We start from the raw sequence: 16,085 nt of genomic DNA on the forward strand, positions 1-16,085 counted from the left end.
TCAAAACGAATCAGTGGTTATATGTAGAATTCAATTTATATTCTTAAAACGTAAAAGTGTAAAGGCTTCCGATGTTAGCGGATACTTTTAGGGAACAATACGAAACCCTACCTAAAATCTGAGGCAACCATCTTGATCAACTGAAGTCTGCCAAGTCTGAAAGCAACTGAAATCACTTGGCAGACTTCAGATGACCAAGATGATTGTCTAAGCTTTCGGGTAGGGTTTCGTCATGTCCCTGGAAAGTATCCGCTAACAACAGCTTTAATCCCTTACAATTTTACGATTTAAGAATGTAAATTGAATTTTAGGGCTCGGAGAGCTCAGGCGGTAGTATGTCTGACTTCTACGCAGGTAGGCCGGGGTTCGAGACGCAGAGCAGGCGAGAACATCTAGACATTTTTAAAATGTATATAGGCCCCAGGTCGACTCAGCCTGAATAAAAATGAGTACACTTGAGTCCATGAGTCTTTACCCGTGCGTTATTAATACATACCTGGCGAGATAAAACACATACTTTTAATCTAGAATCATTATCTTCCACGCATGAAACTAATAACAAACCATCTACCGCCTGTTATTAAGTAAAAACACATGTTATTTTTATGAACACTTTAGACTCAGTACATTGAAAAAAGATAGGTACAAAAAAGACGATTATGGATGTTTTCACATTTTAAGTACAATTTGTAACGTTTTGGTTTGTTGACTTTTGTGGCTGTCAGTCTGTTGAATTTTTTGCTGCTATTTTGTAAAATTTTTGCATTTTGAAGTTTTTTATAGTATACAATGATATTAAAATAATTTATTAAGCTACTTTAAATGTAGCTGTAGTTCTGCACGAAAATTTTAAAGCAAAACTTACATTTGGCATTCTATTTTATTTGATAACATCAAATTTTAACCCGTGATCGGAGCAGTAGCTACTTACTGCCCCCACTTGCTGTTGCGTTTAGTAAATTTCCAACTTATTTCGTATGCTTTAAATGATAACGCATGGTTAATAGACCAATAAGGATCTGTTTTTAGGTGGATGTGACAGGTGGCATTCAGATTTTTGCGGATATAATTAGATGATAACTTCTTTAATAATAATTGATTAATGCTCCTTCTGAAATATGCCCGAAACATTAAAAAAAAATAAAATATTTAAAAATTTCAAAAAATTTCTTTTTTTTTTCTAATTTTTTTTGCTTATAACTTAAAAACTATATATTTTAGAAAAAAGTCCTATTAGAATAAAACAAAGATAATTAAATTTTCTATTAGATACGATTGGTTAAAAATGTCTTAATTTATCACCCTTGCTTCAAAATAGCAATAAATAGAAAATAAGGGGGCAAAACAAGCCTGTCTCTATTCAATGATTTTCCATCACTTAGGTTACACTTGGAACCTTCCTAATTCGCTTAGAAACTTTTCGTAATGTACTAAAACCGTAAACCTAATTTCATTAAAATTTACTTACTAGATTTTGCATAATAATTTTGCAATCTAAACTTTTTTTAAAAAATTAAAATTTTTTAAAATCTTGCACAACAAAAACTAGAACATACAAAGATTTGTCAATTTTTTTACATATAAAGAAGTACCCTACCTATCTAACTAACTTTACATAATTGAAATGGGATTATTTAAACAGCCTCAGCAATGTTTTAAAATTATAAACAATTTTTTGGCTTATAAATAAATTAGTGTTGTGGCCAGGAGGGGGTGCTACGGGCTCCTTTATTTAAATGGACTTACCCAAGTTTTTATGTATTTTGACCCGTAGAACACAAATTTTTTCGATAACACTTGATCCGGATGTCGATAAAATTGTTATAAACAAAGAACTTGAGGAATTACATAACATCGATTTTTCGCAAAATAAAACATTTTTTTGTATTTCTTGAGCAATTCTAAGCAAAAAATGTCCTTATAAGTTTTTTCGTAGGATGCATAGTTTTCGAGATAAACGCGGTGGAACTTTCAAAAAATCGAGAAATTGCAATTTTTGAACGCGAATAACGTTTGATTAAAAAATAAAATGGCAATTCTGCTGACAGCATTTGAAAGTTTAAGTCAAATTATACCGGTTTTAATTATTTGCACTGCTAAAAATTAATTTTTTTATTATTAAACAAAGCTATTTTTTATAAGCCAAAAAATTGTTATAAATTTAAAACATTGCTGGGGCCCGTTAAATAATCCGATTTTAATTCTGTGAAGTGTATTAGATAGGTAGAGCACCTCTTTATATGCAAAAAAATTAGCCAACTTCTAAATGGTCTACTTTTTGTTCAGAAAGATTTTAAAAAATTTGAACTTTTTTAAAAACATTTAGATTGCAAATTTATTATGCAAAATTTATTCGGTCGATTTTAATGAAATTTGGTACATGATTTAAATATATTACAAAGAATTTCTTAAGTGAATTATTAAGGTTCTAAGTGCCGCCAAAGTGGTTAAAAAATTATGAATAACAACAGACTTATTTTGCCCCCTTATTTTGTATTTATTGCCATATTGCAGAAAAGGTAATACCTTAAGACAGTTTTTACCAATCGTATATTATACAAAATTCAATTATATTTATTTTATTTCTGTACGACTTTGCTGCAAAACGAATCGTTTTAAAGTTATAAACAAGGAAAGCAGAAAAAAATCGATGTTTTTCGAAATTTTTAAATATTTTAATTTTTTTATTAATGTTCCGGGCATATTTGAGAAGGAGCATAAATCAATTATTATTACTGAAGGTGTCACCTAACTTTATCTGCAAAAATCCGAATGCCACCTCTCACATCCAAAAATAGACGTTTTTTCGCAGATCCTTACTGGTCTATAAAGAACCCGCCTAGACTCAACTGTACTTTGGGTAAAACCAGGGGTAATATAGTCGGTTGAAGCATAGCACTGGTCCTGTTACTTTACTTGTATGCCGTAGGCATCTAAACATTCCGTATATGTATTTGGAACCTAGGAGTTTTCTATTGGTTCGTTGCAATACGCGGTCATTTTTTAACCAATAGGCGGCGAGGTCCCAAACGCATATACGGAATGTTATGCGGTTCCAAATTCATATACGGAATGTTAAATATTCATACACCGAAAGTTTTTATTAGAGTCTGTTAAAAGGAGATTAATTTTAAAATACTTGTTAGTGTATTATTAAATAAAAATAAAACAATTATAGTATTTGGAATGTTATTTGGTGCGAAATTCATATACGGTATATTAAATATTCGTAGAACAAAAATAGATTTTTATTAAAGCCAGTTAAAATGAGACTGGTTTTTAATAGTATATTATACATTTTATATACATACATTTTATTATACATTTTATTATACATTTTTAATAGTATATTTAATGATGGTCATTATGAATCGAGTATAAGGGATACGAAACGAGCCGCCTAGCGGCGAGTTTCGTATAGAGTACGAGCTTCATAACGATAATTAAATGCAAGTTGTGCACACGATTTTTTCTATGATCGTTGACAAAAAAGATATATTCAACTTTAATAATTTTGTAACGCAAACAAATTAAGTAGTTTGTTAGTCTGACAGTGTGCTTACATATTGAGAACTATCAAAGCGTATATATTTGACTCGCCATTGGTTACTGCGCATGTGCCACCTTTATCGCGAATGTCATATCGCGATTCTATTGGTTAAAAATCTGAAGTTCATTATGATACAAGTAGTGAATCATAATCACTTGTATCATAATGAACTTCATTATGATACAAGTAGTGTCATAATTAATATATTATACTATAGAAAAATTATTGTTAATGTATTATTAAAGATCCATAAGGAAAAAGGTTTTCCTGTAGTTGGCTGTGTACCATATAATACAAAAAAAAGAATAAAGTCCTTTATAAAAGGTCTATATTTAAAATCCCTAAAAAGGGCTACATCACAAAACTAGTTTTCGATTGGTTGACCAATCATCATCAGTGCTTTCCTAAAATGAATATAACCTTATAAAATGGTGCAAAGGTTTTAAAATTTTGAATGCGGGTAAAAAAAGTTGTACGTTATACTCACGTGATCTTACATGCTAACCACCACAACCACCAAAATATTTGTAATTATGTAATATATGTAAATAAAATTTGTAATATTATATTTTGGTGGTTAGCATGGTAAGGACACGTGAGTAGGTAAAACCTACGACTTTTTTAAACGTAGTCAAAATTTTAAAACCTTTGCATCATTTTATCAGGTTATATTCATTTTAGGAAAGCACTGATGATGATTGGTCAATCAATCTAAAACTAGTTCTGTGATGTAGCCCTTTTTAGGGATTTTAATATAGACTTTTTTTAAAAGAATTTATTCGTATCATATATTTCATATATTCGTATTTATTATATGGTATCAGCCAACTACAGGAAAACTTTTTCCTTGTAAAACTTTAATAATACATTAACAATAATTTTTCTATTCTCATACTATAATATATCAATTATGATGTCACTACCTGTATCATAATGAACTTCATTATGATACATATTTTCATTAGGATACAGATTTTTAACCAATAGAATCGCGATATGACATTTGCGATAAAGGTGGCACACGCGCAGTAACCAATGGCGAATCAAATACATACTCTTTGACAGTTCTCAATATGTAAACAAACTGTCAGACTGACAAACTACTTAATTTTTTTGCGTTACAAAATTAATAAATTTGAATATATTTTTTTTGTGAATGATCATAGAAAAAATCGTGTAAAAAACTTGCATTAATTAGTATTATGAAGCTTGTAATCTATACGAAACTCGCAGCTAGGCGGCTCGTTTCGTATCCCTTATACTCGCTTCATAATGACCTTCATTAAATGCTCGTTGCATAATATACTAATAAAAGCCAGTCTAATTTTAATTGGCATTAATAAAAATCGTTTTTTTGTTCTACGAATATTATTTAACATACCGTATATGAATTTCGCACCAAATAACATTCCAAATACTATAATTGCTTTATTTTTATTTAATAATACAGTAACAAGTATTTTAAAATTAATCTCCTTTTAACAGACTCTAATAAAAACTTATCTTTTTCGGTTTAGGAATATTTAACATTTCGTATATGAATTTGGAACCGAATAACATTCCGTATATGCGTTTAGGACCTCGCCGCCTATTGGTTAAAATATGACCTTGTGCTGCAACGAACCAATAGAAAACTCCTAGGTTCCAAATACATATACGGAATGTTTAGATGTATACCGTAGGCCTAAGATATAGCAGACTACCCTGCTATAATCCCCAAGTCGCGTTACCGGTTATTAATTGAATTTTACGTATACGCGCTATTTGGTTTTGGACCTATTTTGCAAGTAAATGATTTCACTGATGATGAACTGATAAGTGCCAAAACGTTCGTTCTGTACAAATTTATGTAATCCATTTTGATTTTTAAAATTTTTAATTAAATTATATCTAAAGGAAAAGATTCCTGTCATTGGCTGTATACCATAATAAAAAACTAACTAAGGAAGTAAAATTTCACTTGTAGGTAGATGGTATATAAATTTATTAATTTTTTTTTCTAAAAAATCCAACTTGGATTAAAGTGGGTACATCACTAGTACATAAAACACAAACGTTTTCGGACTAATCAGTCCATCATCAGGTTGAAACCTAAAATAAGCAAACCACTGTATAAAAAGGCAAAGTTGAAATTTTGACTGTTAGAAAGTTAGGAAATATTAAAACATGTACTTACTTCAGATCCAAAGTAGTTAGAACTAGCTACATAGTTAGGTCGAATCACCTTAGCATTACAAAAATTATGTCATTTCGGCTACAACAATGTCGACAATAGGTTATTGATTATCAATAAATCATTTCACAAACCCTCCATTAATTTACAATACAGTTTTCTCAAGTATTTTAACTTTTATCTTAATTATATACAGGTTTTGTTGTGGCTTGGTTGCTGGTGGTTATTGAACGCCTCTAATAAACAAACCTTTAGCTCACCTAAGCCCAAATTTTTAAATTGTCACTATTAGTGTTTGTGATCATTGGACTGGCAGATATGTGTGTGCCTTTAGGTGCCTCCTATCTTTTGTGGAGGTAAGTTCAGGCACATTTTTCTCGGTTAGTGTATTGACCACAAACATACTCATTCTGATTTATATTAACTATGTTATACATAACAACTTGACCTATTCTATCAATTTAATTTCTGAATCTTTGCAAGACCTTATTTCACTATATATTTATTACACTATCACCTTTAATGTATTTATGAGCTCAATTTTGCCAATTTGTCATGATTATTATGTAATCATTGGGCTGGCAGATATGTGTGTGCCTTTGCGTGCCTCCTATCTTTTGTTGAGGTATTCTTAGGTTCTCATGTCTTGACGACAAACGGACATTCGGACCACACGTGTAAGAGGCATATCGGAAAGCGGAAGAAAAGACCTCCACGTTAAGCAAGTTAATGCCAAATATAAGGGGTCCTAGATCTCATAAAAGAGCGGTGATGTTGCAATGAATTTTATCCATCGCACTGTACGGGGCCCCAGTATGGCACGAGGCCCTGGAGAAGAAGAAATATAAAGACATGCTTCTTAGACTACAGAGAAAACCTCTGATCAGGGTGTGCAGCGCGTACAGAACCGTATCAACTATTGCCTTACAGGTTGTGGCTGGTTCTGTGCCGGTGCACATTCTGGCCAGAGAAAGAGTCCGAATGTATCAGAGGGATAACGGGGCAATTGGTTCAGGACCTCAAGAACGAAACAGAAGTTTAGAGATGTGGCAGAGGGAATGGGCAGCCGAGGTCGAAAAGGCAGCCTGGACGAGATCTCTGATTCCGGATGTAGTAAGGTGGTACGAGTGTAGGCACAGGCGCGTCAATTACTACTTTATACAGTTCTTGACGGGACATGGACCGTTCAGATCATATACCTATCGTATAAAGAAGACCGCGGACGATCTATGCCCCGCGTGTGGAGTGGTGGATGACGCGCAGCATGTCGTATTCGTATGCCCGGCATACCGTGCGGGGCGTACCGAGCTGCAGCTAGGTCTGGGGTCTCCTCTAGGTGAGCCTCACGAGCTTATGGATAAAGCTATCAGCAGCAAGAGTGACTTCGACCTGGTCATTTCCTTTGTTACCAAAACAATGAAGCATAAAGAGGAAACAGAGAGGCGACTGCAAGCGGGATGACCCTTATTATTTATTTTTTTAACGTGTTGGTGTTGTAGAGGGCAGCCAGGGTGGGAGGACCTTTTACATCCAACCTACGCTTACTGCTTTATCATGTTATTTTACTTTATTTTATTTATTTGTTTATTTAATTTTATTTATACAAATAATTTGTCGATTTTACCTTTTAATTTTATATGTTTAATATCGTACCATAATTTTATCCATACAAAAATTTTTTATAATCGTTTTTCATTATTTCTAATAGGGAAGTCTATTTACGTAATAATTTATAAGGTATGAGTGTGAGAGTGAGTGTGAGTGAATGAAAACATGAATGCTTGGAGTTACTCGTAATTGCCGACTGGTATCTTCTTGCTAGTTTCATGGTGGGTGGGGGGCACCCCGGTTGCCTCACCCACACATGGGTTACACGGGACGGTCGTCTTCACTGGCCGGTCTTTTGCGAGGTGTGTGTGGGGTGGGGCAGCTAGGGGGTCACTTAGTCTGCGGAACGCACGCGAAAAGTGCCAGGGGGGAGTTAAGAGTAAGGTCGACGGGTCAGTGTATATACTCGCTAAGAGTGGTCCCAGACCCGTCGGCTAGAGAAAGAGGAGGTGAGTTTAGTTGGTAGGCGATCCGGCACGGTGAAGCGTGGCGGATTGAATCCAACACACCTGGGACACCTTCCCAGACGTTCTTTAGAAGATTCTCACCTCCCAAAAAAAAGGTTCTCATGTCTCTGTTGGTTTATTGACCACATTATATATTCATTCTCTTTATAACTTTACTTTATCTTCTTTTCTTTATTATTATTTTCAATTTCTCTTCAATTTAGACAACCATTAATTCAAGGTTGACATATTTTGTTTTATTTTATAATGATATTTTACCCTTCTTTTCAACCTCATTTTATTTCTTTTATTTTTATTTTTAATTTTATTTTCACATAAAATTCTTTAAAATTTACATAAATTCAGTTAACCAGTCATACATCATTATTCTAATTATTTATTTAATTTTTTAAACTAAACCGAAATTCCATTATATTTCATTCCATATCATCTTTTTAATTTTTAATTTTATTTTTATATAAAATATACAACCATTTGGTACTTTAATCTCAGTTACTTTAAACCATAGTAATTTACTCTTAATTTTGTTTTCATTTCTCCTTCTAATTTACATGAATTCAGTTATACTCTTAATTTTATTGTGTTTTTTTTTAATTAACTTAAATTACATATCATAAGAGTCAAACCCCATATTTAATCATTAATACTTTTAGATCTACATTTTAGATTTCCTTTAATTTTCTTTATATTTTTTCTTTATTCTTTTCTCCTTTTTGAATAAGTGACGTCATCACCTTGTTGGCAAAATTTTCGCTTTCAATCGTCATATAATTATCATAAATAATTTTATATTATTATTAATTTCAATTGTTTTATTCTCACTCATTTATATAATAGCTAATTAAATTCATTTATTTAAGTTCAATTTTTTTTTGAATTTTTACAATATAAAATAACTATATTCACATAAAATTCCCTATCCAGAAGGTCTTGTCAATATTCTTTTAATGTCATATTTCAGTCTCTCAGTTTGAAGCCAAGATAAAGACTCCATTATAGTCTCATTATATTCTTTTAACATCGACCTATTGTCGACATTGTTGTAGCCGAAATGGCTTAATTTTTGTAATGCTAAGGTCATTCGACCTAACTATGTAGCTAATTCCAACTACTTTGGATCTGAAGTAAGTAACCACATGTTTTAATTTTTCCTAACTTTCTAACAGTCAAAATTTCAACTTTGCCTTTATATAAAGTGGTTTGCTTATTTTAGGTTTCAACCCGATGATGGACTGGTTAGTCCAAAAATGTTTGTGTTTTTGAAGTTATACTTCTTTACCGGCGATAGAGGGTGATTTTTTTATATGTTAAAACCTATCAGCCCGGCGCATGCGCATTATAACTTTGTTCTGATTGGATGTTCAAATGACATGTCAAAAATTATCCGATATGGCAGCTGTGGTTTGGAGGTAAAGGTAAAGGTAAACAAATGTATAATATATTAGTTTTATTGTTGTGAGGACAGAAACAAAAAAGTTTATAATATTGTAGTGACTTTTAAATAGTTTTTAAAAGCAACAGGTACGTAATAATTGTTAATGTATCATGGGTACAAACCTACCTATTTGATCTGCCAAAATACATAGTATGTAATACTTTTATTTATATAATTTGATTACCATCAAAATTCACCTAATATATTGTTTTTTTACTATATGTTTTGTTGTATTTTTTCAACTCAAAATTAAAATAATTTGATCAATTTTCAAAATATCAAAATATTACAAGTTTAATCCGTTTAGTTAGTCGATCTTCGTAAATAATGACACATAGTGTCCGTGGCTAAGCGGAGAAGGCGAATGAATTCCAATACCAACCGCTCTTATCAGCGCTGGTTCGAGTCCCAATAGAAACTTTCTTTTTTGTTTTTTTTTTAATACATTTTATGATTGTAAGTGTATTTATTATATAATTGTATTTTCAGAAAATACGTATTTAGTTAAAAAAAATTTCGACAACTAATGTTCAGACATCATTTGTGGCTTGTTTAATGTGTTTGTGTGTTTTATTCTTTTATGATTTTAATTTTTGGCACTGTTCTAATAAAAATGTTTGAGAAGTAGTAAGTATAAATTAGTTTAATATTTAAACAAAATATAAATAAAAAGTATATTAATTTCGTTTAAATCATATAATAGAAGTATAACTTCTTACGTGCGTACAAAGTACACACACATTCTTTTTTTGTACTAGTGATGTACCCACTTTAATCCAACTTGGATCTTTTTAGAAAAAAAAATTTTAATAAAGTTATGTACCATCTACCTACAAGTGAAATTTTACTTCTTTAGTAAGTAAATTATATTTACTACTAAGGAGTTTTTTAATTCAATGTTAGATTTTTTAACTACAGTCACGGGAACTATCCCGTTTTAGTACATAATATTACAGGGTGTCCAGAAACTCTACCGACAAACGAAGACAGGAGATCCTTCAGGTAATTTTAAGACAATTTAACCAAATTCACCCAGTGCGAAAATGCTTCCTAAGGGAGCTAGAGTTCTTTGAAAATGGCGTCTTGTAACTAGTTTTTCTTAAATACCTCCAGAACGGTTCTAGTTAGAAAAACAAAAATTTGTACGCATATTTATCTTCCAGAGATAAATCGATTCCATTAATTGCTAAGATTCACTAAGTCAATACTTTTCGAGTTATTTGCGAGTGAATATGTTCGTGTTTAACAAAATAAAACATGTTTTTGGACGGTTTTTCGGAGATAACTCAAAAAGTAAGTATTTTAGCGAAAAAATATTCTGAGCAAAAATATAGCCCATAAAAAATTAAAAAAAAAAGGTGTACACATGAGGTCTGTAGACCCAGTAGAAGCAGAGTTGCAGCTAATGAAAAGTAGGTTCTTCTTCGTCAAATTCCAAATCGAATATTTCAATGTGAAATAACCCAAAAATGGAGCACTTTTAGGGAAAAATTCATTTTAACTTTTTTATAGTGTTTAAAAAAAGGTTTATTTTTGTTGTAATATTAAAAGTAATATTAAAGTAACTGAATTATGCTCAAAATATTGTTGGTCCCTTTTATTTTTTGGTAAATCACATATAAATTTTAACATTACCACTTCACAAATTACTTTGTCTATGTATTATTTATATGATCTGTAAGTTTAATCGGTTCAAAGTGCTTCGTTTTGAAAAAGCTGTAGTTAAAATGGCTTGAACGAGTAACTAATCACGAGTTTAGGCAAATTTTAACAGCCATATCATAACCAATTTTTGTCTAACAAGAAAATAAAAAATCAAAAATATTCAAAAAACGAAAACGTACATTTTATTACTCTTTGAGATTTTTCGTATTCCTAATTGTTTTTAAATTAATTCCATAAACGATTACAATTTTTTTTCAAAATAAATAAAATAATTTTATTTTAAACCCAATTTTTTTCAAAACTGAGCACTTTGAACCAATGAAACTTATAGATAATAATATAAACAATACATAAGTAAAGCAACTTGTATAGCGGTAACGATTAATTTTATTTAAAAAGCTAATTAAGGGGTGATTTTCGCCATTTTTAACCAAAAAATAAAAGGGACCAACAATATTTTGAGCGTAACTCACTTACTTTTAATGTTAGAAGTATTTAAAAAAAAAAAACAAAAATAAATCTTTTTTTAAACACTTTAAAAAATTCTTAATTAACTTTCCCCGAAAAGTGCTCCGTTTTTTGGTTATTTCACATTAAAATATTCGATTTGGAATTTTACGAAGAAGAACCTGCATTTCATTAGCTGCAACTCTCCTTCTACTGTGTCTACAGACCTCAAGCATACACCATTATTTAAATTTTTTTAAGCTATTTTACTAAGAATATTTTTTTCGCTAAATACTTACTTTTTGAGTTATCTCCGAAAAACCGTCCAAAAACATTTTTTTTTTTTTGTTAAAAATGAACACATTTACTCGCAAATAACTCAAAAAGTACTGACTTAGTAAAAAAACTCTATAGAATAAAGGTTACTAAGAATTAGTCATTTTATTCAATTCCGGACTTATTTTGAACGTATATTTTTTCACCCCCGAGAAAAAATTTTGCACCCCGTATTTTCCAATTTTTGTAAATTGGAGGTTATGTAGAATTGTAAACTTTTTCTTATATAATAATAGACAATTTCAACTACCTATTTCCAAATTTTTATCCTTCCTTTATTTTTTTGGAGGTTTTCGTAAAATTTTGCGTTCCCTGATCGGACTATATCCCATATAGCACACAACGTCCGATGGACGTCCATATAACGTACATTAATGTCCAAACGTCCATGGACTAAAACTGGACGTACTATGTACGTCCATTACGCGACGTCCATTGGACGTTTGATTTCAACGTACATTGGACAGCCATTTGTGGTCCATGGAGATTTTACACAAAACGCGACTAATGTTATCAGTAATTATATATAGCTTCTTGTTTTAGTCAAAGTAATATTATTAGTAGAATACAAGAAGCTTCTAATAAATAATGTAGTCACATATTTTTTCATCATCGAATTAAAACACTGAACCACTAAAATTATTTTAATTAAACCTATATAATATTAGATGATGATAAAGCGATGGTAAACTTTTTCAGAATAACGGAGCTACATCGCGCATCGGTAATTATAGAACTTACAATAATAATTAGACACTACCAATTTTAATCTTAAATGTGCATTTTGTAACTGTTAAATTTCCCGCCAAACTAAATGAGAAACTTTTTGACAACGTTGTCGCTCTTCACGCTATCGGTCGTAAAAGGTAGTATTAGGCAGGTACTTTTGGGGGATTATCGCTGTTAATTGTTGTGGAATACTGAAGGAGGATTTATTTATGATAATTCACAGAATGGCAAACCCGCTTGCAGTATACAACCGTACTGACTCTAAGTTCTAAGAAATAATGTTTGGAAGGAAACAGAACGAACAGAAATAAACCTCTTTTAATGTGCATGCTTCATAGGGCGCCATTATCTGCATTTTGTCTTTATTAAGTTATTACATACAATATAATACATCCTGTGATATCTTTGTGTTTGCTGTTTATCGTGCAAGTGCAGTCGTGCATTAATGAAGTTCCTATAATAAAGTATACATAATAAAGTTATGTTATAATAAAGAGAAACAAAAAAGGTATTTTCTGTAATATTTTAAAGTATAAGTTTAGTATTATAGGAACTATTTCCTATACCTAAAGGCTTTTTGCTATGTATGTATTCAAAAAATTATGGACACTAGATTGCTTTCTGAAAAGTGCCCTACAAAAATGTCCATAAGACGTACATTGAATGTACATCAGATGTACATTGAATGTACATAAGATGTACACTTAAAGCTTCAACAACTTACACTGTACGTTTGTAGCGGATGTTCTATGGACGTCCAATTTTGTGAACTCTGGACGTTCGTTGGACGTCTATCTAATGTCCATTGTACCTTAGCGGGACGTCCATTGGACGTTCCAATGTACACAGATGTACGTCCATTGGATGTCCATAAAACGTACTTGTGCTCTCTGGGATACTGACTGATTTCCTGCAATTATAAATTAATGTTATACTCACGATGTTTATCTTTTCTTATTACATGAAAAACAGACATTTTACAAGACTTTTATCAGCTTCAACTTGCCTTGAATTATTCTTATGTCCAGCTTCTCTAATTTCTTTTCAATTTTACTAACAATGGGCTGTCCTATAGACTTATTACATAATATACTATTAGAAGAGTACAGTTAAATAAATTACATACTTCTTATTGTATTCTGATTTTATGTTCATATTCAACTATAATAATTAATGATTAGATTCTTTGTATTTCCGTTAATGTTCCATTATTTCAATGTAATAAACAAGCACTTAAAAGAAAATTCAACGAACTGACTTGACCACGAATTTGAATTTGACCCAAGACAACTTTATTAATAAAAACAAAAATTTTGTTCTGATACTTATTAGTTCTCATGATCTCGGTAGCTAATTAGATTTAAAAACTAATTTAATCCAAAATATTTTAAGAAATGAATAAGGATGATCTGAATTAGAGCAAAATTTGATTTAAAAAATGGAATTAGATTGGAGATACGTAATATAACTTTAGAAATGACCCTAAATAATCAAGATTTTCGTCATCATTTAAATTACTACCAGGATTCAGGTGGTGGCAGTTTATACATTCTTTTTAGGCGAAAAGAATTGTTTATTTATCAAATGCACATATTTCTTTCTGTTTTCTGAGAGCAGTAAAACATATTTTGAACTTGAATAAATACTTCCAGTTGTGTCAATTAATTTGACACAATTGTGTCATTTTTTTGGCCACTCTGCCTAAATAATTATGTTAATATTTGCATAACTGAATCAAGAATTGAATAACTTTACAAATGTGCTATCACACGACCCCTTTTCTCATTTAGAAAATCATAGAATATAGCATCACTCCCAGATTGATAACGCCAGTAGTATGATAATATATGCCAGTGGTGCTCAAAGAGTCGATCGCGATCGACCGGTCGATCGCCAAAGTTTTTGAAGTCGATCGCGATTCACGGAAAAATACAAATGGAAAAGATATTATGTCGGCTATCAAAGAAGTCCCGTTGTAACGTCCAACGGTGACTATCATGCGGCTATCCCAGCAATGTTCAATACTTAACGTGAAACGCTCTATAGACGTATCTAAATCATAGGAAAGATTTGGAAAGCAAAGTTAAAAGTGATACTATGAAGTGAACTTTTCTTTGCAATTTGACGACTCAACCGATATTAATGATACCGCCCAGTTGTGTATTTTTATTCGGATGGTATTTTCTGATATGTTTGCTAAAGAAGAATTGCTAACAACTCCTCTGAAAGAAAAAAATGGCGGAGAAGATATATACAACGTTTTGTTTTTTAATTTTGTAAAATAACAGGAGCTACCGATTTACAAACTAGTGTGTATTACAACAGATGGTGCACCATCCATGACTGGCGTTAACAATGGATGTGTTGCAGTGTGTCAAGCTAACGATCACTTTACATCATTTTTTCATTTCATTGCATCATTCACCAGCAAGTTTTGTGTTCCAAAATTTTAAATATGAAAGACGTCATGAAGATGACAACAAAAATTGTGAATTCAATCAGGCGCGAAGCTTGCAACGACGTCCTTTAAAGCACAGTTGAAAAATAGCGACTCTGCGGAACACTCTGATTTAATTTTGTATACAGATGTGAGGTGGTTGAGACGTGGAAAATTTTTAGATGGGTTCCAGGAGTTACTTTTCGAAACAATTTGTTTTCTAGAAGAACGAGGGAACGACACTCATCTACTTCAAAACCAAAAAATGGCTGAGTGATCTGGCTGTCGTAACAGATTTAGCAAATCATTTGAACCTTTTTAATTTGGAACTACAGGATAAAAATAAAACAATTATTATCGATGTGGTGAGCACAGTACCTATATTCTTTTATCGACAAATTGAAATTATTGATTAATCAAATGAACAGAAAGGATTTAAACAACTTTCCATCGTTGAAAAAAGAGTAACCCTCATTTGAATTATGTTTATTATTAGTAGACTGAGCTGCAAGCAGTTCGTAGTGAGTTTGATAGACGCTTCGCTGATTTTAAAAAACACATATATTGTAATATTTATGTCTAATCAATTTTCTTGTGAACAGATGAAAAAAATTGCCACTGAAATCTCTATTACTTTCAATTTTATTCAATCAGCTAATTTCCGTCCAAAATGAGGTACTGAAAATAATATATCTTCAATCCAGAGCGACCAATACAAAATTGTTTTTCCTTTTATATCGCCAGACAAATATCCGTCTTTGAGGCAAGTAGCTCTGCATTTCACAGCATTTTTGGATCAACATACTTGTGTCAGTCTGCATTTCCCCAAATTAAGGTAGTAAAAATAAATATTTCTCCATAATATGAAAAACTTGTGGATGATACGCAGTGCCATGCATCAACATCCAAATAAAATTAAGATGAAAGGCATGATTTTAATTACGACTCTCTGTAGTTACAACTTTTTATCAAATAGAAATGTGCAATAAAGTGTTTCATTTTCAAAATTGTTTTTTTTTACTATCGGTCGATCGTTGGAAGCTTGAAGTTTATGTGGTAGATCCCACGCAGTATAAGTCTGAGCACCACTGATATATGCCATATAATTATTATAATTTATAGCCCAGTAAATGAACGGGAAATACGTCGATACCGTGTGATTTTCAGGGTCAACTGCGAATTTCCCGAAAATTTGGATTTAGGTTTTACTTACCTTACCTCCACTTCAAAGTGGAACC

At 31.6% G+C, this 16,085-nt stretch overlaps 1 protein-coding gene across 3 annotated transcripts in view; it reads left to right on the forward strand.

Moving 5' to 3' along the window:
- Positions 1-16,085, forward strand: part of LOC114331506 (corticotropin-releasing factor-binding protein) — a 553,233-nt gene that overhangs the window by 387,184 nt on the left and 149,964 nt on the right. The window lies entirely within an intron of this gene.

The sequence above is a fragment of the Diabrotica virgifera genome, chromosome 4 (assembly GCF_917563875.1).
Source record: "Diabrotica virgifera virgifera chromosome 4, PGI_DIABVI_V3a".
NCBI lineage: Eukaryota > Metazoa > Arthropoda > Insecta > Coleoptera > Chrysomelidae > Diabrotica > Diabrotica virgifera.